Source organism: Lissotriton helveticus, chromosome 12 (genome assembly GCF_964261635.1).
Source record: "Lissotriton helveticus chromosome 12, aLisHel1.1, whole genome shotgun sequence".
Taxonomy (NCBI): Eukaryota; Metazoa; Chordata; class Amphibia; order Caudata; family Salamandridae; genus Lissotriton; species Lissotriton helveticus.
The window spans coordinates 772,566,716-772,589,000 of NC_136073.1; the positions used below are offsets into that span (position 1 = coordinate 772,566,716).

A 22,285-nucleotide genomic window follows, 5' to 3' on the forward strand; every position below is an offset into this window, starting at 1 on the left:
GATTGAGATGGGTGAGGTGCTTGTTCCAGGGAGGTCTGCAGGTCTTTTTTCATGTTTTCCATCTTCAGAAGAAAGAAGGTGGTGAATTCCTCACATTTTTGAAGTGGACTAAATCCAGCGAGGGATGGTATAGGTGCCCCGTTCGATTATCCTTTTATGAGCTCAAAATGTTTTTGGGGCGGTTACCCACTTGATCCAGCTGGTTTCTAAAGAAATTTGCTTTTGTATTTCTGATGGTATTGTAATATCTATTTCTCAATTATCTCAGGTGTTTGAGGTGTTCAAGGGATAGAGCTGATCTCCACTGATGTTCAGCTAACTGTAAGCTGCAGTTTTCTGTGTTAAGACAACTATTATACCAAGGTTTGGAGTCTTTTGTGGATACTCTTTTTAGTTGAGGTGGAGATCTCATGTCAAGGACAGTCTCCATAGAGCGAATGCAGTGATTTGTACGATCAAATACATATGCCATCTCACTAGAATGAAGCAGGGTTTTGAGGCAGATAGAGGTCAGATCATTGAGGTTGATGTTATGTTCCTTTTCCAGAGTCTAGGTTTCATTGGTTGACCTGTGTTGATTGTCACCACTTGCGTGATGAGTAATGTGATGAGGTGGTGGTTGGTCCAATCACAGGGGAGGATGTATCCCAATTGAATTGAGTTGGGCTTTGCAATGATAAAATCTAGGGTTGATCCTTTGTCATGTGTGGTCCTGTCATAGAACTGAGTCAGATTAAGGTCAGAAAGGAAGGTTTATAAGCTATTCACTGTAGGATCATTTAGGTAATTCCAGTGGAGTTTGAAGTCTCTCAGAAAGATTTGAGTGTACTGATGACTATTATTAGTTACAACGGTTTCTATGATCTGTTCTATGAAAACCTGTTTGTCACCTGGAAGGTGATAGATTGTGTGTAGTTTGTAAAGTGGTTTTATTGTTGCAAGAGAAATCGAGGCAAAGATATTTGCAAGTGGATAGAGGGGGGTAAGTGTGTGTTCTACTAACAGGTTGAGGCTGTGAATGCAAGCGATGCTACCACCTGGTCTATAGGGTTTGTCTAATCCGTCAATGTCATAGTTGGGAGAGATTAGTATGTCCCGGATAGGAGCAGAGGAGTTATTTAGCTAAGTTTTGGTAAGAATAAGGTCAAGATCACGTGTGAGGATCAGGTCTGCAATATCAACAGCATGTCTAGAAGTTGATCTGCAGTCGATTAACATGCATTTTAAGTGAGATTTGAGGTGTGTTGGGTCAGTCTGTGTGAAGATAACTTGCATGAGGTTGTGTTTGTTGACCTGTGGTAAATATTTTAGTAATTTACCTTGATCGGAATTTCTATAATATCAATAAGGTCAAGCATGAAGAGCGGTGGTTAGAATTCAGGGTCTTTATTCAGTAACTCGAGTTAAGGGAGAGCTCCGTCACCTAAGGAGGCTCAGGAATAGTCTCTACTTTAATCAAAGAAAACAGAGTATTTATACATTTCTGGACATAGAAAAGAAGAAGGAGCTTCCCTTGAGCAAATTTCAGTTACTTGTGTTGTAATCATACAGAAGTCATGGCAGAAGCGACGTAACTGTGTCATAATCGTGAGGAAGTCACGGCAGAGGCAGAGTGTTGGGAAATAACCCTAGGCTGGTTCCTTAGATGAGAGAGAGAAATGGTCGTGACAGGATGTCTGGTGTCATGTCTTTAGCAAACAGGAGCTCATTTCTCGGAATCTGTTGTCGTGTCTTGGCAAACAGGGGCTTAATTCTCGGAATCAGCCTGACCATAAGAATGTATGGTTGCAACAGGGGCTTGTTTCTTGGAATCGGCCTGGCCATAAGAATGTACGATTGCAGTTAGAGGAAGAACTGTGTTGTGTGCAACCTTATGTTTATGTGCCCGGGTTTTTCTAGTTACCATCATGATGAGCTTGGGAAGTAAAAGAGAGGGTGTATAATGGGACATAAATAACGAAAAATATCAATTTTCCACATTCCCTCCTTGTCCCATAATATACCCTTTTTAAGATTGTCTTTCTTACTGTACCTCTATGTTCATTAGGTTGTCCACTTGTTCCTGCAACATGATCCTTTCCTTCTCTTTCTTTCTAGTTTGGGGTCTGGGAATGCAGGCAGTGATACAGAAACTACAGAGTGCTGGGCCACACTGAATACAGAGGCAACAGGTGAAGAGGATGGCTAGAGCGAGACCTATGATTGTAAGTGCCTTCATCCCCCATGAGGACAAGAGGCCCCAGAGCCATCCCGTCAGGGACCAGGCATCAGTGCCTGTATCTAGTTTTCTGGAAAGTACATGAAGGCGGGAAATAGCGGAATACACCGAGGGTGCATTATCTGGAATATATATACAACAGCTGGACCCGATCAATTCACATACGCCACCACGGTCGGCCAGTATAATATCTAGAACCATGCGGTTCTGCAACGTCATGAGTCTGTCGGCAGCCATCTCAGCTGTGATGTTGCTTAATGCACCAGCTGTTTCGTTTATGGCTCCCTGGACTACACGAGTCAGTTGCCTTATGTGGCGGCTGTTGATCATGGGGCCCCAGAAAGGGATGATTCCTTTAAAGAAATCGCCAGCCTCTTGGTCCGCTGTATCTTCAGCATCTATGGCCCCCCTTCGCCGTCTATTAATTATGGTCGAAGGGTCACTTAGATGGTAATCTGCTGGGGCGGTGTAGGTAGGGGGGAGGAGGAATGCAATGTAGCACTTCCCGGACCAGCCTTGGGGTAGCCAAGTACGTGCGTGAGGTCCACAGATAAAATAGGTGTTGGGGGCAGTGGCCATCATTGGGAAATTTAGGTCAGGTAGGGTGTATGTCTTATTACACTCACTTTCTCCCATTTTCTGACCCTTGCCCTTTCCTCTTACACAGAATAGGCCCTTATGGGGCACGGCCCATCCTCCCTGTTCTGTCTGTCTCCTTTGGACTGAAAACGTTTCCCTAAAGGAGGTAGTGTCATTAAAAAGGGAATAACTGGTATTTTCATTATTATCTGCCCGTCCCCATGTCGCGGTGAAATTCACCATCTTTTCAACAGCTCGTATTGTCTTTGTTTTTATCTCATTCCATGTACTAGTGTTCTTGGGCTTGGTCTCAGGAATGTTTCTAACAGAAGCGGAGAATATCATAGAAAATGTATAGGTAGATCCAGCATAGCCAAAAGGGAGAGGGATAAAAGGCATTCCTCCATGTACGGAATGTGGCATTAAACCACAGACCCAACAGTTGGTTTTGTTAATAACCATTTGGTGTTGGTTGAGTGTGGAGATGAATGTGTTATTGAAAAATTATTTTCTTCTATTTTCGAGATGTGGAGGAAGATCTACATGTGAATGCATAGCTGTGTTGTTCGAAAAAACGTGGGGGAAGAAGGTGGGAAAGCTAGATGAAGGAACCAACCTAGGCAAGCCGTGATACAAAAAATAAAAATCATCAGGGATAGAAAGATCGAAACTCTGTTATGCAATAATTTTACGCATTTAGACATATTTTCCATTTTTGGCTGCTAGTCTGAGTCAATTATGCATACGTGACTGGACACTTCCCAGCAACCGCTTCACCAAAACTACGTCTTGGACTTAATTAGCTGCCGGTAGGTCGAGGTCAGGTGCAATGTCTCTAGCTTGTTTCTGATGGGATCGCAGCCGTGCTCTGTACTCCTCCTGAGGGGAAAGTTCAGGAAGGGGTGAAATAAAGTCTGTCGTTTCAGTGTCTATATTCTCGGGATCCGCAACAATGTCAGTAGGAGTTGGTCCGAAGAATTTCTTACAATGGCTGGCATGGAGCCACCCTTTTCTTCCTTCCACTTTGACTGCAGTTCTCGTCGTGAGTAGCACCAGCTTGGGAGATGTCCACCTTCTTTCCAGGGGACTGGCGCGATCATAATTCCTCACAAGGATCCAATCCCCAGGCTGGATGGCGTGTTCCTCGGGTGTTGTTTTGTCTGGAAAGGCTGCAGCCACCTGGGAACGACAAGAACATAGTGCAGACATCAAGGAAGCTAGGTCATCTGTCAGAACATTAGAGTCAATATCAATCAACTTTCTAGGGGATGGGACACCCCAGATATTTGGAGGTCTCCCATATGTGACCTCGTATGGTGACAGACCCATCCGGGAATATCCCACCATTCGCATGTAGAACAGAGCAACCGGAAGAGCTGTAACCCAGTCTATTTGCTTGTCAGCACATATTTTAGCTAGCTTGGTTTTTAGAGTCTGATTATGCCGTTCAACTAGGCCTGCTGCTTGTGGGTGTCGAACACAGTGGAATTTCCAGGTGTATCCTAACAGTAAGGAGACAGCCTCCATTAGTTTGGAGGAGAATGGTTGTCCGTTGTCAGAGTATATGACTCTTGGCAACCCATATTGAGGAAAAAATTCCCTCACCAATTGTTTAGCTGTCATCTGGGCACCATAGTCTGGGACGGGGTATGCTTCAGTCCATCGGATTAAGGTACAGACTACTACGAGGACATACTTATGTCCCCGACATCTTTCCATTTGTATGTAGTCCATTTGGAGGACTTCAAAGGGGTAATTAGGAGGGTGGAACCCTCCTTGTTCAACCGATACACTTTTCCCCGGATTGAACTGACAGCAAATCATACAGGTTTGTACTTTTTGTTTGGCCGCTGAGCGCAGATGTTTGTTATGCCATACCAAATTTAGACTGTCCATCATCCCTTTTCTCCAAGATGTGCGGGACCGTGGGCAGTTTCTATGATTACAGGAACCATTATGTCAGGGAGAAACCATTTAGACCTATTCTTTGTTATCCAACCCTGATCTGTGTGAGAACCTCCCTCTTCTTCCCATTTTCTCTTTTTGGTCTCTGTAGCTTGGTTTTGGATGTCTACTACATCTTTGGTAGGATCGATAACTGGATAAACAGTCCTGATGGAACTTTCAGTGTTCAGTGTTCCTGTCTGAGCAGTGTGTTTAGCTGTGGCATCCGCCAGAGCATTACCTCTGGTGACAGAGTCTATGACTTTTGTGTGTGCTTTGCATTTCAGTATAGCTACTTCTGCGGGCCTGTGTATTGATTCTAGTAGCTGAAGCATAAGATCCCCATGCTGTATCTTAGTTCCATGAGAGGTCAGAAAACCTCTCTCCTTCCACAAAATTCCAAAGTTGTGGACTACCCCGAACGCATATTGCGAATCGGTGTGGATGTTAACCCGTTTTCCTTTTGACCACTCGCATGCTTGTGTAAGAGCTATGAGTTCTGCTGCTTGGGCTGAATGTACGGGTATTCTGGCTGCCAGGAGGACTTTATTTTCTGTAGTGACAGCATAAGCTGCTAAAAGTTTGCCTGTTTGGAGGCGCATACAGGAACCATCTACGAACAGTGTGTGTTCTGGTGCACTTAAAGGTACATCTACAAGATCAGACCGGGGCTTTGTGACTAGTTCAACTATCTCTAAGCAGTCGTGAGTTTGGTTGTCTACTGGAACAGTGGGCAGTAGTGTAGCTGGGTTGAGGATATTGCATCGTTTGATGATAATGTGGGGTTGGAATAATGTAACTTCATAACCTGTGAGACGAACTATGGTCAAGTGTTGTGTCTGTGTCCTATTCAAAAGTAATTCTACTGCATGTGGGACTTGCACTTCAAGAGGATGTCCTAGCACAATGGAGTCACTTTGTCGAATTGCCAGAGCCGTAGCTGCAACGGATTTTAAACAGGCAGGCAAGCCTTGTGCAACAGGGTCGAGAGTACTGGAGAAATAAGCACAGGGATGATGTTTATTGGCCTGTGTTTGTGTGAGCACTGATAGGGCTATACCTTCCCGTTCCGTGACGAAGAGGACAAAAGGTTTGGCATAATCTAGTGTGGCTAGGACAGGTGCAGAGCATAATGCTTGTTTAAGGGTTTCAAAAGCAAAGGTATGATCAGGTGTTCATGGCAATGGAGAAGAGGTGGCAAAATCGGAGGTCGTTAATTGTATCAGGGGTTTGGCCAAATAGGTGAACTGGGGGATCCTCTGCCTACAATAGGAAGTGAGGCCAATAAAGGCACAGACTTCTTTCTGTGTCTTAGGGACAGGAATGTTAAAAATGAGTTGGATTCTTTCAGGTGTGAGTGCCCTACCCTCCTTTGGCAGCAGGTGTCCTAAGTATGCCACCTGCTGTAAATACAATTGCAATTTAGAGGGTGATACTTTGTGGCCATGTTGTGCAAGAAACATTAGGACAATTTGTGATGCTTGTTCGCATTCCTGTTCAGAACGTGCGGTGATCAGTAAGTCGTCGACATAGTGTAACAATGTCGTATTGGAGGGCAGAACAATGTCATCCAACTGTCTTTTAAGTGCCTGACTGTAGATACTGGGACTTTCTGTATACCCTTGAGGAGCTCTTGTGAAACAGAAACTACGACCTTGTAGTGAGAATCCGAATAGGTACTGACTGTCTGGATGAATGGGTATACTGAAGAAATCGTTTTAAGGTCGATGACGGTAAAATGTGTTGCATCAGGATCTATAGCTGTTAGCAGAGTACTGATGTCTGAGACCACAGGGTATTGTGGTACCACACATTTATTGAGCTCACGTAAATCAACCACAAGTCTGTAAACTGGTGGTGCACCGTCATCTGCTTTCTTTCGCACTGGCAAAACTGGCAAATTACATATGTTGGAAGGTACCTCTCTGACCACTCCTTTTTTAATCAAGTCATCGATAATCTGAATAAGGGCTTGTTCCGCATATGGAGGTAACTTGTATTGGCGGACACGAGGTAGGACAACACCTTCCTTTAACGTGACTATGTGTGGTGTAATATCCATGAATCCTACGTCAGTTGGATCAGTGGCCCATAATGTAGTAGGAATGTCCCTTAATCTGACATCTAACTCTCGTGTGGTGAAATGACCTTTGAAATCTTGGAGGAATAGTCGGACCCCTTCCGGGGAATAGCATATCACAGCACCCAGTTCCTTTAATGTCTGGATGCCAAGTAGATTTTCGGGACAGGACCTAGTAAGTACCAAATCGGTGGAAGCTGTAAGAGGGCCAACCTGAAGTGACACTGGTTCAGAAACTTTGTTGATGACTGGTGTACCTGAAAAACCCAAGGAAATACTATTTGAGCCAGAGAGGGGTACCTTGGGAACTTCGTTTGTTGTACTGTCGTACTACTGGCCCAGGTGTCAATCAGAAATTTTGTTTCTTTACCTAGTAGCTTAGCATATACATAGGGACCCTTTTGGTCGACCGGGACTGGGATCAGTGGACGACTATCGCGTTCCTCCCAGCTGTCTCATGAAATCGTGGGGAATTCAGGATAGGATGATACGGGATACTGATAGAGTTATGTGGCTAATTTAGTATCAGTTGGGGCAGTTGATGTTGGAGCAGAGGGACGAGTGGTATAGGTGCGAGGTTGTGTCTTTCAAGTAGCAATATTGTGTTGTAAGACTGGACAGTCGCGTTCAAAGTGGCCAGGCTTTTTGCAATAATTACAGGTAACCCTTTCTTGTGGTACTGGAGGTTGCTTATGGGTCTGAGGAATTGTATTGGTCTGTGCTACCAATACCTTCATTTTAGTATCTTTTGTCATTCTTTTCTCCTGTTCTTGTTCGTCCCTAATTCTGTTTTGATGGTACTGGAGCATCTGAAGTGCTTGTGAAGGGGAACTAGCTTGCCAAGTGCTTTCAAGTTTTAATACTCTATTTTTGATCATAGGTAAGGCATTTTCTACAAATTTTGAGACAAACAATCGACTATAGGCGTCTCCACCTGAGGAGAGACCGCTATTGATAAGAAAACATTTCTCTAATCTTGTATAGTAGTCCCCTATATCCTCATCTGGTTTTTGTTTGAATGCAGAGATAGCATCCCAATCTTCCTTTTTAGTGGCCAACAACTGGGAGAGTATTTTCGGGAGAAGGCGAGGGAGTTCCAGAACCAGAGGTCCCAGGCCTTGTCCAGGATCACGAGTAGTTTCTTCTGTCTCCAAAGCTGCCCATGCTACCTTTTTCCCTTCAACCTCCCAATCCTTTCCTTTTAGTTTGTCGTATGTTCCTTGAGGCAGCAGGACTTTGAGGAGAATATTGAGATCCTTATAAGTAAAGGAGCCCATTTGAAGAATATCCTTGAGTTCCCTATGGAATCCTGTAGGATCCTTTTCAAGAGAAGGGGCCATTTTCTTCATCTCTAATATTTCTAGTTTTGTCAAGGGAGTATAGACAAATGTTTGTTGTAACTTTCCTGCAGAATCTACAACGGGGTGTACTTCTCGGAGGGGAAATTGACCTTGGCCGTACTGAGGGGGATTTGAGTCATAAACATCAGAAAGGTATTGGACATAGCGTTGTCGCTGATCCAGGAAAATGTTGAGGAATTCTTGTCCCCTTGCCACCCATCTCCCTAAGTGGATACTGTCTTCCGATTGTTGCGGAGTCTACCAGTTAGACTTAGTCACGCTGCAGCGTTTCTCTGATGCTAGACCCACTTATATCTAAAAGCGATACCTAACTCTCTATCACACTGAAATTAGGAGAGCATGCCCTAACGTCCCGCCCACTGAGGTGCCTGCGCCCAACATAATTTGGGTAAGTGGACAAATGAATTATCAATCGGTGCATGAAGAATGTGAATATATGTCCTCAGTATGTGATACATGAATGTAGAACATATATGTTTGTTTGTTTTGTGTGACTCTTTTACTGCAATTGAGACTCCGACCCCTTGTTTTATACTTCACTTCACAGTATCACACCGTTGGAATTAAATGGAGTGTGATGTTTGGACACTAAGTGTTGGGTGTCACATAATGAGAATGCCACTATACACTAAATAGAAGTGTCATAGAATGAGACCATTCGTGGTCCCCACCAATTGAGTATGTTCACTGAGCATGCCATGCACAGGGATTTTACACTAGTATACAGATGTCTGATTTTGATTAAAAAATTGGGTATGCTATATTTCTCTACAGATGGAGCCGGGCATTTCTTAATAACAGAATTACACGAACACGAGGAGGAGCTACTCGTCCCTCGCTACATCAATAAAGTAGGGAATTCCCCCTCTTTAGCATCCCCACACATAGGGGGATCTCTGAACCTTGCCCTGAAGAAAGTCCGGGACCTTTATGGCCTCACAAGGACTGAAACATGTCGGCACTTCACTAGGGTCGTAGGACCATAAAAATCCTAATAAACTCTCCTTTTATTCTAATTTTAATAACCCAACCAGACCCAAGAATAAAGGGATACCAGGGGTCTGATTGAGGTATTTTATTTATACCCCATTTTTGCCTTCATTATTATAAGAGCTTCCCAACACTGTGGTTGAGCCCACCCCGACCTGTAGGAGTCGGGGTGACCCAATGATGAAGCATGACACCACTAGGGTGTGTGAGGGTAACTAAAAACAACTAGTGTTGCCCCCCCTTCCAAACATATGGATATGGTTAGCATATCAAACACATCCCTAGTTGAATAGTGTTTAATCCCTCCTCATACATAGGTATCTTCCGATGAGCGCAACCTACATTGAACTTTCTAGTCCTTTAGTAGGGTGCTTTAGGAGTATTTTTTGTCGTACAGTAATCGTTGCGAGGACGTACTCCATATACCCTCTCAAATCCCCCGGGACCACTGGATTAAACTACAGAGGTCCTTTGTTTTTTCAATTGAACCATATATATACTGGCTAGTCTTTGAGATGTCATAGGGAGCGATAAAAACATTTGAGCGACTATGTTAGGGCCGTATATAGAGTATTGGGACACCCAATGGGTGCTTGATCGAGCGAGTTCTTTTTCTTGTGTGGTGAGTGGAGGTTCGTCGTCCATCCAGTCATCCAGGGCTTCTTGTGTTTGTTGGAACAATCTATCTGAAGAAGCTGACAATTTTTTTGTCTTACTCCTGAGTTGTCCGCTACCTTGGTAACGAGGGATTCGGGAACGTACTGCTCCTTGAAAAGCAGTTCCTTCTTCACTGTCTTCGTCTGTACCCTCATTCTCTGTTTCCTGGGTAGGGACATTTTTCTGGTGTGAGTCGGAAACCCTACTGGTAAAGAGAGGGATGAAGAGATCTATTTCCTTTATTTTATTATAATTTCCCGCTACCACTGCTTGATCTAGCGGAAGTAGGTCGTCGGGAACCTTTTTTCCGGCACTTGAGATCATACGGATGAAACAGGTAATCATAAATCGTGAGAGACATTTTCTATGAGCGATAGGTCTATTTTTAATAGCCTCTTGTAAGACTTCTACATTTTCTCCTGTTCGGAGAGCCTCGTAAATTTTATTCAGACAATTTGTGATGTTTGGTACCTCCCGTATGCTTTCTAGAGCTTCCTGTAAGCGATAGGAGACATTTGCTTGTGGACCTTCCCCTGGAGTAGGGTCATACCCACACTCTAACATAGGTAGAACACCACCCGAGGTGTCAGGGATGGGTTCCGTCTGGGTAATTACTCGTCTGGCCACTATTTGATTAGTATAAGCAGGAGGTGGTTCCATTAAATAGGTGGTAATGAAGTCTTCAGGCACGGAAGGAACCTTAGGACGTAGAGGTGCTGTGGGGACGTTAGGGTCTGAACTACCATCGGACTCTGTTTCTTGTGAGAAGACGGGATATATACCCGTCACGGAGGCCGAGACCTCCCTTTTATTTTGTTAAAATGTAATATCATCATTCTGATCCTGTAACTTTCTCATCTTACTTTCTTCCGACATTCTCTTTGCTTTCTCCACTTTCCCTTGCTCTTTCTGTTCCCTTCGATGCGCTTCCTTTCGCCATATTTCGACACTCTCTAACATCGAGGGTCTCGCTTTCTTTTCCCAACATTTCTTTTCAACTGCCATAATACAATTTAAATCCCATGTGCCACTCTTTGGCCATCTAATCGCAATTTCTAAGTCTTTAGTGTAACCTTCCCAAAGATCCAAATACAAGATGGCACCAATTCCATATTTCGTATGCATGAAGTAACCAGGAGTATCCTTTGGGGGGACTGGTACAGGTTGTTCCAGTAACCCCTTCCGGGTACCCAGTTTACACAATTTGGAAAACAAATGCATTGCGTCAATAAAAAAAATGTACACTTGATAACTTGATATACCCTGAGTATCAGAGTACAAACATACCGTTTTCTAGAAACCTAGAACCCGTCTTGACAGTGTTCTGAAAAATAGAACCCGTCTTGATACACCCCCGGCAGTACTCACCAAGGTAAAGAAAACTTGAAGACCTAGAAGACCTTGTCGCTCTTGATCAGGGACTTGTCGGGGTTCTGAAGACCTCGGACTAGGCAACTTCACAAGGTTCGGGCTCTGGGTCGAGACTTCCGCTGTCGTCCTCACCGCCTCGTGTGGATGGTCAGGCCGCGGCACAGTCCCTCTTCGACACAAAGGAGTTCATGCAGGAACACCCTGCAGTGTGCACTTTGAAGTCCTTCGGTGTCTGGAGAGACAGGTTCGGGTCCGCATCACCGGCGCGTGGGGAGAAAGGGAAGTTCCTGTTCGGGCGCCAATTTACTGTGGTAAATATTTTAGTAATTTACCTTGATCGGAATTTCTATAATATCAATAAGGTCAAGCATGAAGAGCGGAGTCCGTGGTGGTTAGAATTCAGGGTCTTTATTCAGTAACTCGAGTTAAGGGAGAGCTCCGTCACCTAAGGAGGCTCAGGAATAGTCTCTACTTTAATCAAAGAAAACAGAGTATTTATAAATTTCTGGACATAGAAAAGAGGAAGGAGCTTCCCTTGAGCAAATTTCAGTTACTTGTGTTGTAATCATACAGAAGTCATGGCAGAAGCGACGTAACTGTGTCATAATCATGAGGAAGTCACGGCAGAGTGTTGGGAAATAACCCTAGGCAGGTTCCTTAGATGAGAGAGAGAAATGGTCGTGACAGGATGTCTGGTGTCATGTCTTTAGCAAACAGGAGCTAGTTTCTTGGAATTGGTTGTCGTGTCTTGGCAAACAGGGGCTTATTTCTAGGAATCGGCCTGACCATAAGAATGTATGGTTGCAACAGGGGCTTGTTTCTTGAAATCGGCTTGGCCATAAGAATGTACGTTTGCAGTTAGAGGAAGAAATGTGTTGTGTGCAACCTTACGTTTATGTGCCCGGGCTTTTCTAGTTACCATCATGATGAGCTTGGGACGTAAAAGAGAGGGTGTATGATGGGACATAAATAACAAAAAATATCAATTTTCCACAGACCACTCTAGAGTTGAGCCTGGGAGCTGTATGAGGGTTTGCCGGGATGATATGGATTTTTCCCTGGTTAGAAAGGTTGTCAAGATGAGGAGAGTTAAATGGTGAGAGGAGGGATTGGATGTTGTCCGATAGATGGGCATCTTGTCTAATCGGTTGTGTGGACGCATTGGGATAGGGTCTAGTTCTCCACTTCCAGTGCCTAGGCGGAGTGGAGGGAAGGGTCGTGAAGGAGGGGAGGTGAGTTGGAGATAAGATAGGGTGATAGTAGGGTTGGTCATTAAGAAGAGAATCCAATCTGATGTTCCTGTTGGACAGGAGAACGTTGTTCATCAGTCTTGTGAAGTGACTGAGTCTGTGTAGTTCAACTTTGAGGGTCAACAATAGGAGAGAAGAAGGGGGGACCGGGAGCTTGATAAGGTCCAGTGTCCATGCTCCTGGATGAGTCGTTATATCAAAAAAGGACACAGGTCCATGACCAGAGGGTGCGTGAATGTCACCCACTGTATAGATACAGGAAGAGAGAGGGTAAGAGGTAGAAAAAAGTCAGACGGAAAGGGGGTGAAAAGAGGTAAATACTATTCCCCGGTCTCAAGGATACACTCCCGAAGGGGAAGATCAAATCTTGCCTCTCTTTCGCCCTCACACACCCGGAAGGATGTCATGCTTCATCATCGGCTTTCTTTGTGCTCCTCGTCAGACCGGCGCTGCAATGTCTGACGGGCCCCCGAAGGGTCTCTTTGGCGGAGATCTTTTAAAGAGAAAACGCCGTATGATGCATGCAGGTGTGAGGGCAGGGATTGAAAATGGGAGGGTTTCTTTTAAGTGAAGAGGTGCGTGCTAGTGAGTTAAAAATACCTAAGGGCATCCAGTCTGAGATACTTTTACTTATGTGGTGTCCTTGGTATAATAAAAAACCGACAGGTTAGTGTGTCACGTGAGGTTTCTATGTGCCTATGTGACAGGTCAAAAGGTCGACATGTTTCACGCCTGTGTGTCAGAAAGATCGGTGGCATTTCTTCAGGACCTAAAGTGAAGTGCACGTCTAATTAAAATTGTGGGGGGCACACATACAAAAGGATATCCATTAGTCGCCTTGTCACTAATGGTTAGGTGTCCTAGAGTAAATCTTAGGGTGCATAACAGGATCTCCGTAGGTAGATACTGATGTGTGTGCCTAGAAAGGGGGGCAGACAAAAAAGAAAGCGAAAAAACGGTGAAAGACTCGTGGTGTGTAGTCCCTGGAGTAAGGGCCGAGTCAGAATTCCACCGGTAATACACACAGACATATTAACAGTATTGACAGTTGCAGCATTACATGACCTCAAGAAACGTCAGTGGGAGCCAGAGTCATGTGTTGAGGATAGACACAAGCGCCGGTCAAGGTAGGACAAAAGGGATCGCGTCTCAAAGAGAGGCATGTCCTATTTCATCCACCCGCGACGACGCTCGTGCCGTCCAGCTTATCCACGACCCTGGTTCTTAGTAATGCCACGGAACACAGTCATGTCTCAAAATTCATGTGTCCGGCGCAATAAACCCGTCCCGGCTCAGTAATCACTAGAGTTCAAGGATCACCGGTTCGGGGTGGCGCCGGTACACTCGTACTGTTTAGCAAGGCATGTGCAACTAGCGTGTAAAATCGGCTACTTGAGTGCCGTGAGAAAATAGTAATAGCCCACTCGCTGACTCTCACATGCTCACCCTCTGTTAAAAGCCAGGTGCCTGAGGCTATGCTGCGCTGGTCGTGCAAGCATCCGGGAATACTGGGAAGAGAGGGAAGCGGAGTAGAATCAACATTAGCCAGAGCCCCTTGTGGGGCTGGAGAGAGTTATTGTGCGCTCGTGTTCCCCTGGAGGGAAAAGTACTCACGGTTGTCTCGGAATGCTCTTGCTTCCGCACCTACCCCTTCCAGCGGCTGCCTTGAAATGGCGAGGGATCGTCCCTCTATAAGTATGTTGCCGGTCTGTAAGGGTCGGGCGTGGTGCACTCCATTTCCGGGTGTGCGTTGTGAGAACTGCGCATGCGCTAGCAGGCAGTGTTCGATGACAGCCTGCATGGGGGGAGTGAGTGCAGGAACGAGCATGCGTGGTTGCTGCCGTGTTCGGTGTATGGGGACTGACTGCCACTGAGCCGGGGGAGGCAATCGAGGTATGGGAAACAGTAAAACAGACGTCGGATGAGCCAACATGCTCAGTTGCGCCATGGGTTGTGGTATGATTGTGTCAGTTATAGTGGTACACTATATACATTGGCAAGGAGGGATGGAAAGTGCACACTCCCTACTGATATCGTGATAACACCAACCCATGTGATAGGTGGGTGTATGGAGGTTCACTCAATCGGGTCTATATCGCAGAATGGCATGGGTGGACACCTCTCATAGTTCCGCCCATGGTATGTCATCATTCAGGCCTTGTTCATGAGTTCTGAGGCGGAACACCCATCGCTGTTCCTGGCGTAGTAATGCCCGTGGATCCCAACTTGCTTTGGATTCTAGGACCGTCCACATCATGTCATCGCAATCATGTTTTTGTTCCAGGAAGTGATTCGTTAGTTTGGTCGCTGTCCTTCCTCGTCTGATCGTACTCTTATGCTCGCTGATGCGAGTCTTAATCTGCCGTGATGTCATTCCGACATATTTCAGGTCGCAGGGGCAAGTAATGAGGTAGACGCAGTTTTTTTAGTTACAATTTGTATGGGTGCGTTGTTCCCATGTAAAATTGCCCAGGTGTAGTATTTTGGTAGGTTTTGGGGGTAGTGCCCCATAACTCGTGGTAAATTCCAGAGCGTGGTGTCTACATTGGTTCTGGTCCTTTCGCGGGGGCGGGTATGGACTAGGGTATCACGGAGGTTGGTGGTCCTCTTAAAAGCAAAGCGTGGTGGCGCTAAATCGAGTGTGTCACTGTTCAGAATTTTCCAGTTCCGCCTGATTACGTTCTTCACTTTATTCGATAGAGGTGTGAAAGTGGTTACACAGGTGAGGGTCTGATTTTCTTCCCTTACTTGTTCCTCCAGTAGGGCTTGTCTGTTGTATTTCGCCCGTTTCCGCGCTTTTGCTACTGTCTTGACGGGATAGTGTCTGTCCCTCAAGTTCTTTTCAAGGCGCTCAGCCTCTGTTTCGTAGTCCTGAATGTTGGAGCAGTTCCTTCTGATCCGTAGGAACTGCCCATATGGTAGGTTTTCCCGTAAAGTACCATGTACCATGAGCAACTCAGACCTTCCTTTTCTAGACCTCAGAATCATTTTGGAAGCAGGAGTTCTGAGAACCACACTACACAAAAAAAGTACAGACCGCAACAGCCTGCTCGACTACCGGAGCCACCATCTCAAAGCTTTACGGGAAAACCTACCATATGGGCAGTTCCTACGGACCCTCACCTGTGTAACCACTTTCACACCTCTATCGAATAAAGTGAAGAACGTAATCAGGCGGAACTGGAAAATTCTGAACAGCGACACACTCGATTTAGCGCCACCACGCTTTGCTTTTAAGAGGACCACCAACCTCCGTGATACCCTAGTCCATCCCGCCCCCGCGAAAGGACCAGAACCACTGTAGACACCTCGCTCTGGAATTTAGCACGAGTTATGGGGCACTACCCCTGTGGGAACTGTCACGCATGCTCTACAACAAAACCTACCAAAATACTACACCTGGGCAATTTTACATGGGAACAACGCACCCATACTAATTGTAACTCAAACAAGCATTGGCATTGCCAATAGGTCTCGCTTGTGGGACCTTATAAGTAAACCAAAAAGGAAATAGTGTGGACGAAGGAACATAAATTAAAACAAGACGGAATGGAAGGCAGAGAAGGGGAGGGGGGAGGAGAAATGCGACACGGCGGGCAGGGGAGGGGGCCGAGTGGGGAGAGTGGCGAAAAAAATGTGAAAAAATGCGTGCGCCGGGAAACTGAGCCATGAATAATTAGGGGAGGAGAAGCCGAGAAGCCGCAGAGCGCACGCTGGGCGAAGCCCTTTGATGTGCTGTTAGGGGAGGAGAAGCCGAGAAGCCGCAGAGCGCACGCTGGGCGAAGCCCTTTGATGTGCTGTGCGGCGGCCGTTAAAAAAATGCAATTAGGAGGGAGGGAGGCTGATGCGCGTGCTTGTTTGATCACGTGATTCACGTGAACTTAAACAAAACCGCAGCGCAAGAAGCCCTTGGTTTCACAAGGATTTCGAGCACTTGAATTCTCGCTCCGCGCATCGCGCATCGATAGGTCGCGAGACCTAAAAACTGCGTCTACCTCATTACTTGCCCCTGCGACCTGAAATATGTCGGAATGACATCACAGCAGATTAAGACTCGCATCAGCGAGCATAAGAGTACGATCAGATGAGGAAGGACAGCGACCAAACTAACTAATCACTTCCTGGAACAAAAACATGATTGCGATGACATGATGTGGAAGGTCCTAGAATCCAAAGCAAGTTGGGATCCACGGGCATTACTACGCCAGGAACAGCGATGGGTGTTCCGCCTCAGAACTGAATGATGACGTACCATGGGCGGAACTATGAGAGGTGTCCACCCATGCCATTCTGCGATATAGACCCAATTGAGTGAACCTCCATACACCCACCTATCACATGGGTTGGTGTTATCACGATATCAGTAGGGAGTGTGCACTTTCCATCCCTCCTTGCCAATGTATATAGTGTACCACTATAACTGACACAATCATACCACAACCCATGGCGCAACTGAGCATGTTGGCTCATCCGGCGTCTGTTTTACTGTTTCCCATACCTCGATTGCCTCCCCTGGCTCAGTGGCAGTCAGTCCCCATACACCGAACACGGCAGCAACCACACATGCTCGTTCCTGCACTCACTCCCCCCATGCAGGCTGTCATCAAACACTGCCTGCTAGCGCATGCGCAGTTCTCACAACGCACACCCGGAAATGGAGTGCACCACGCCCGACCCTTACAGACCGGCAACATACTTATAGAGGGACGATCACTCGCCATTTCAAGGCAGCCGCTGGAAGGGGTAGGTGCGGAAGCAAGAGCATTCCGAGACATCCGTGAGTACTTTTTCCCTCCAGGGGAAATCGAGTGCACGATAACTCTCTCCAGCCCCACAAGGGGCTCTGACTAATGCTGATTCTACTCCGCTTCCCTCTCTTCCCAGTATTCCCGGATGCTTGCATGACCAGCGCAGCATAGCCTCAGGCACCTGGCTTTTAACAGAGGGTGAGCATGTGAGAGTCAGCGAGTGGGCTATTACTATTTTCTCACGGCACTCAAGTAGCCGATTTTACACGCTAGTTGCACATGTCTTGCTAAACAGTACGAGTGTACCGGCGCCACCCCGAACCGGTGATCCTTGAACTCTAGTGATTACTGAGCCGGGACGGGTTTATTGCGCCGGACACACGACTTTTGAGACATGACTGTGTTCCGTGGCATTACTAAGAACCAGGGTCGTGGATAAGCTGGACGGCACGAGCGTCGTCGCGGGTGGATGAAAGAGGACATGCCTCTCTTTGAGACGCGATCCCTTTTGTCCTACTTTGACCGGCGCTTGTGTCTATCCTCAAAACACGACTCTGGCTCCCACTGACGATTCTTGAGTTCATGTAATGCTGCAACTGTCAATACTGTTAATATGTCTGTGTGTATTACCGGTGGAATTCTGACTCGGTCCCTGACTCCAGGGACTACACACCACAAGTCTTTCACCGTTTTTTCGCTTTCTTTTTTGTCTCCCCCCCTTTCTAGGCACACACATCAGTATCTACCTACGGAGATCCTTTTATGCACCCTAAGATTTACTCTAGGACACCTAACCATTAGTGACAAGGCGACTAATGGATATCCTTTTGTATGTGTGCCCCCCACAATTTTAATTAGACGTGCACTTCACTTTAGGTCCTGAAAAAACGCCACCGATCTTTCTGACACACAGGCCTGAAACATGTCGACCTTTTGACCTGTCACATAGGCACATAGAAACCTCACGTGACACACTAACCTGTTGGCTTTTTATTATACCAAGGACACCACATAAATAAAAGTATCTCAGACTGGATGCCCTTAGGTATTTTTAACTCACTAGCACGCACCTCTTTACTTAAAAGAAACCCTCCCATTTTCAATCCCTGCCCTCACACCTGCATGCATCATACGGTGTTTTCTCTTTAAAAGATCTCCGCCAAAGAGACCCTTCGGGGGCCCGTCAGACATTGCAGCGCCGGTCTGACGAGGAGCACAAAAAAAGCCCGATGATGAAGCATGACATCCTTCAGGGTGTGTGAGGGCGAAAGAGAGGCAAGATTTGATCTTCCCCTTCAGGAGTGTATCCTTGAGACCGGGGAATAGTATCTACCTCTTTTCACCCCCTTTCCCTCTGACTTTTCTCTACCTCTTACCCTCTCTCTTCCTGTATCTATACAGTGGGTGACATTCACGCACCCTCTGGTCATGGAACTGTGTCCTTTTTTAATAATAGTTCAACTTTGAGACCATGCAGATTTTTGGTAATCTCATCCAATTTGGATTCTAGTATGGTATGTAGGGTCTTGAAGCAGTGGTGAAGGGGGGATGTTACTAGGTGTTAATGGAGGAGCAGTCAAGGGGGGAGACTGTGTTTTAGGAGGATGGGATTTCAAAGGTAAAATCGAGGTAGCGAGGTTGTGTAACTCTGCAGTATGGATTCTGGATGTGGGATGATATTGCAAACCTGGTGTGGAGGGGAGCGGAATCTGTCTCACCAGGTGAAGGAGATGAGTTAGAGAAGTCTCTAGCATTGGCAAGGACTGGAGTAGTGGAGGAATCGGAATTGAAAGCCGTTTTCTAAATGACAGAAATAATTCCTCAAAGAGTTTAAGGTGGTGATCTGCGGACTGAATGAGGATGAATCCATTGTTGTAGATGGTGATGGTGACTTACGCTCTGCAAACTGATGAGGGGGCTACCGATAGTTTGAGGCTGTGTGAGGTTTTCCTGGAAATAGAGATGAGGAGCAGTGATACCAATGCTTTCCTCCATTGTGCTAGTATGTTGGTATAAAAAAACTAGGGGGGTCATTAGGATGACGAGCGGACTTAGTCCGCTCGCCATCCTATCGGAATTCGGGACCGCCCGCCATAAGTGCGGGGGTCCCGTGGGGGGTATTAGGATGCGCCCGCCACAGTGGCGGGCGTATCCTGCATTTATAACATTGTGGCGGGCGGTGCTCTCAGCACCGACCGCCACAATGCTATAAATGCATGTATGCATTTGCATACACAAAGCGGCAAGCACCGCGCGGTGCCTACCGCATTGTATATGCAAATGCTGGTACACAGGTACCCCCCATGTGCACCCCCCACCTCGCCATCACTTTGGGGGCCCGCAGGGGGCCCCCGAAGTGAAGACCGCATGCCTTTCCGTGGCGGTGAAAGGCATCTGTTCTGGCCCATTGTAATATGGCTGGCGGTGTCTGATAGACACCGCCACCATATTAAACGTTTTCCACCCCGGTCGCAATGCGACCGGGGCAGAAAAGCGGCAGACGGTCTTTCCGTCCGCCGCGGTCCCCCCGCCATACTAATATGGCGGGGGGGCATTTAGCTGAGGATGGCGGGCAGATTGCCCCCGCCAGGCCGGCGGTGGCTACCGCCAGCCTGGCGGGGGCAATCCGTCCGCCATCCTAATGACCCCCTAGGTCTCTTATTATAACTCCTTTGTTTAAGCAGAAATAGAGGTCAGAAACCAGGGTCTCTGGATGAGATGTGAGAAGTCTGTGTGTTTGGGAATTGGATGCTTTTTTAGTCAGATTCCGCGGGTAGTTCATTTTATAAGCGTAGTGCCCCAAAGGCATCACATTTGCATTGGTTGTGTTATGAAGATCCATTATGGAAGCAAGCTGTAGAAAAGGAGGCGGAGGGGTAAGGGGGGGGCAGGGGAAATCTTCTTTAATTATCTTGGTGGTGGTGATTATCCAGCATGAGAGTCAAGACAGGGGAATTCTGAACAGCTACTGTGTCAGGGGTGTGAGGTGCAAATTTTGGGCAGACTAGAACAATTGAATCGTAACAAGATGGTCGTCCTATTGGAGAAAAAAAACGAGTTGTGTGGGTGATTGTGGCAGTCTTTCTTTACTGTTTGGCAGGAGTTCTTTGTCAATTGCTGTATTATCACTACAGTTATGGTCACCATTTTGTTGCTGGGGATGTAGAGGAGAGGAAGAGTTACAAAATGGAGGAGGATCAGGCCGAAAGCGTTCCTAAATGAAATGTGATTCCCTGAACATCAGTCACAGGTGTCTTAGGCGCGGGCCAAGCACAAGCAAGTCAGCACTCGGTCAGATATCATGTCTGCTCAGTCCTTTTCTCACCCTTACCCATTCATTCAATGATGCTACCACCTGGAGAAAGTCCGTAGGTTCCTTAAAAAACAAACTTCTATTTCTTGGATACTTTTCCTCGTTCCTGCTTGTTATTTCAAGGCCAACATGCAACATTGAGGCACTCTGCTCACTGGTATTAAGCCTGTCAGACTGCAGTAAATATCTCCAGCAGGGGTCGACTAGAGGTAAAATTGCCATGAATATAGCCAGCCAGGACTCAAACGACGGCTGCAACTGCTACTTTTATTATTTTATTAGCACATTACCACGTGTTTGATCTATATTTAGCGGCTAGGCTAAAGCCTACATGCCAACATTTTGGAAGAGGTAAGGGGGAGATTTTTTTTAAAAATACGCGGAAGAATGTATTTTTCCCGTTAACTTCTATTGAAGCAGATGCAATTTCGGGCGGGAGACAGCCAAAAGAAAGCAATTTTTGCTTAAAAAATTTGCAGTCTCTCGTCTGAATCGGGTCTGTTGGCTTATATGGCTAAAGCTGTGGATGTGCACAAAGGGGAACTGAGCAATGCATGGCTGGGATAAGGCAACAGCACTCACACTCAAGAACAGCACATGTCTTTGAGCACTGTGGTGCACCCAGTCCCTCCTAGAGAATGCAAGGCTCTGCAGCTGTCTCTACTATCCTGCCTACTTTAACTGCCTTGTTTGCCTGAGACAGAGCCATTGAACTGTCATCAAGGAGAGAAATAACTTCTCCTGAGAATTTTTTTTTAAGCTCCCTCTTTCCTCTGCTAAAATGTTGGCATGTGTGCACATAAGTACACTAAAAACATGCAACTGTAAATGAATGTGTCTGTCTGTAATGCAACCAGTGCTCATGTAAAGCGCTCTTATACCTTCGGGTCAAATTCTATTTCAGGACAGGAGGCTCCGTTTATGCTTATACTCAATTTCTTTACTGAAACACAGCAGCCAATCACAGAACAGTAAAGAAACAAAAAACTACAATACCCATAAACCCTGGGTAACCATAGAGTACACCAATGGTATATAAACAGTCATAGAGGTAACCACTTCCTCTTTCTTTGCTGCTCCGCAGCCAGTTAAGTGCATTATTGATATTCTTACTTACTTACTTGGTTACATTGTGCATTTTAATGCTGTTGTTCTCGCTTTAATTGCGTTGTGTGCCGCTTTGATAAGCGCTTCTCTCGCGCTCTTGCTGCCGTTCGTTCTGTGTCGTAAACAACTTTCGGCCAAGCTTACTATGTTGTTGTGTTTGCTTTCCTGCAAACGAATATCGGATGTCCGCGCTTTGGATCTTGCGGGGCGTAGCTTCACGCCTGAAGGAGTTTCCTTTCGCCTTTCCAGGCGCACTAAAACTAATACTGAGGTCATTTCTTACCCTTCTTTTCCCGCTCGGCCTAACCTTTGTGTTGTCCAATGCCTTAAGGATTATGAGGTGAGTACTTCTCTTCATCGCTCTGATTTGCAAGGTCAATTGTTGATTGCATTGCAGAAGCCCTTTCGCCCCGTTACTCCAGCCACGTTGGCTCGTTGGGTACGGTGGCTCATGGGGGAAGCGGGCATTGATGTTTCTGTGTTTGGCGCTCATTCAGCTCGAGGGGCCATGGCCTCTAAAGCTTTTTCTTTGGGTGTCACTTTATGCGACATTATGAAAGCTGCTGACTGGTCATCGGATTCTGTATTTAAAACCTTTTATTTTAAGCCAGTTGCTACTGTTGCTTCTGTTGTGGTGGAGGAGCTTTAAACAAGCATAATCGGAGCC

At 46.3% G+C, this 22,285-nt stretch overlaps 1 protein-coding gene across 1 annotated transcript in view; it reads left to right on the forward strand.

The window, feature by feature from the left end:
* The window catches only part of CIART (circadian associated repressor of transcription), a 469,491-nt gene that overhangs the window by 431,542 nt on the left and 15,664 nt on the right, over positions 1 to 22,285 (forward strand). The window lies entirely within an intron of this gene.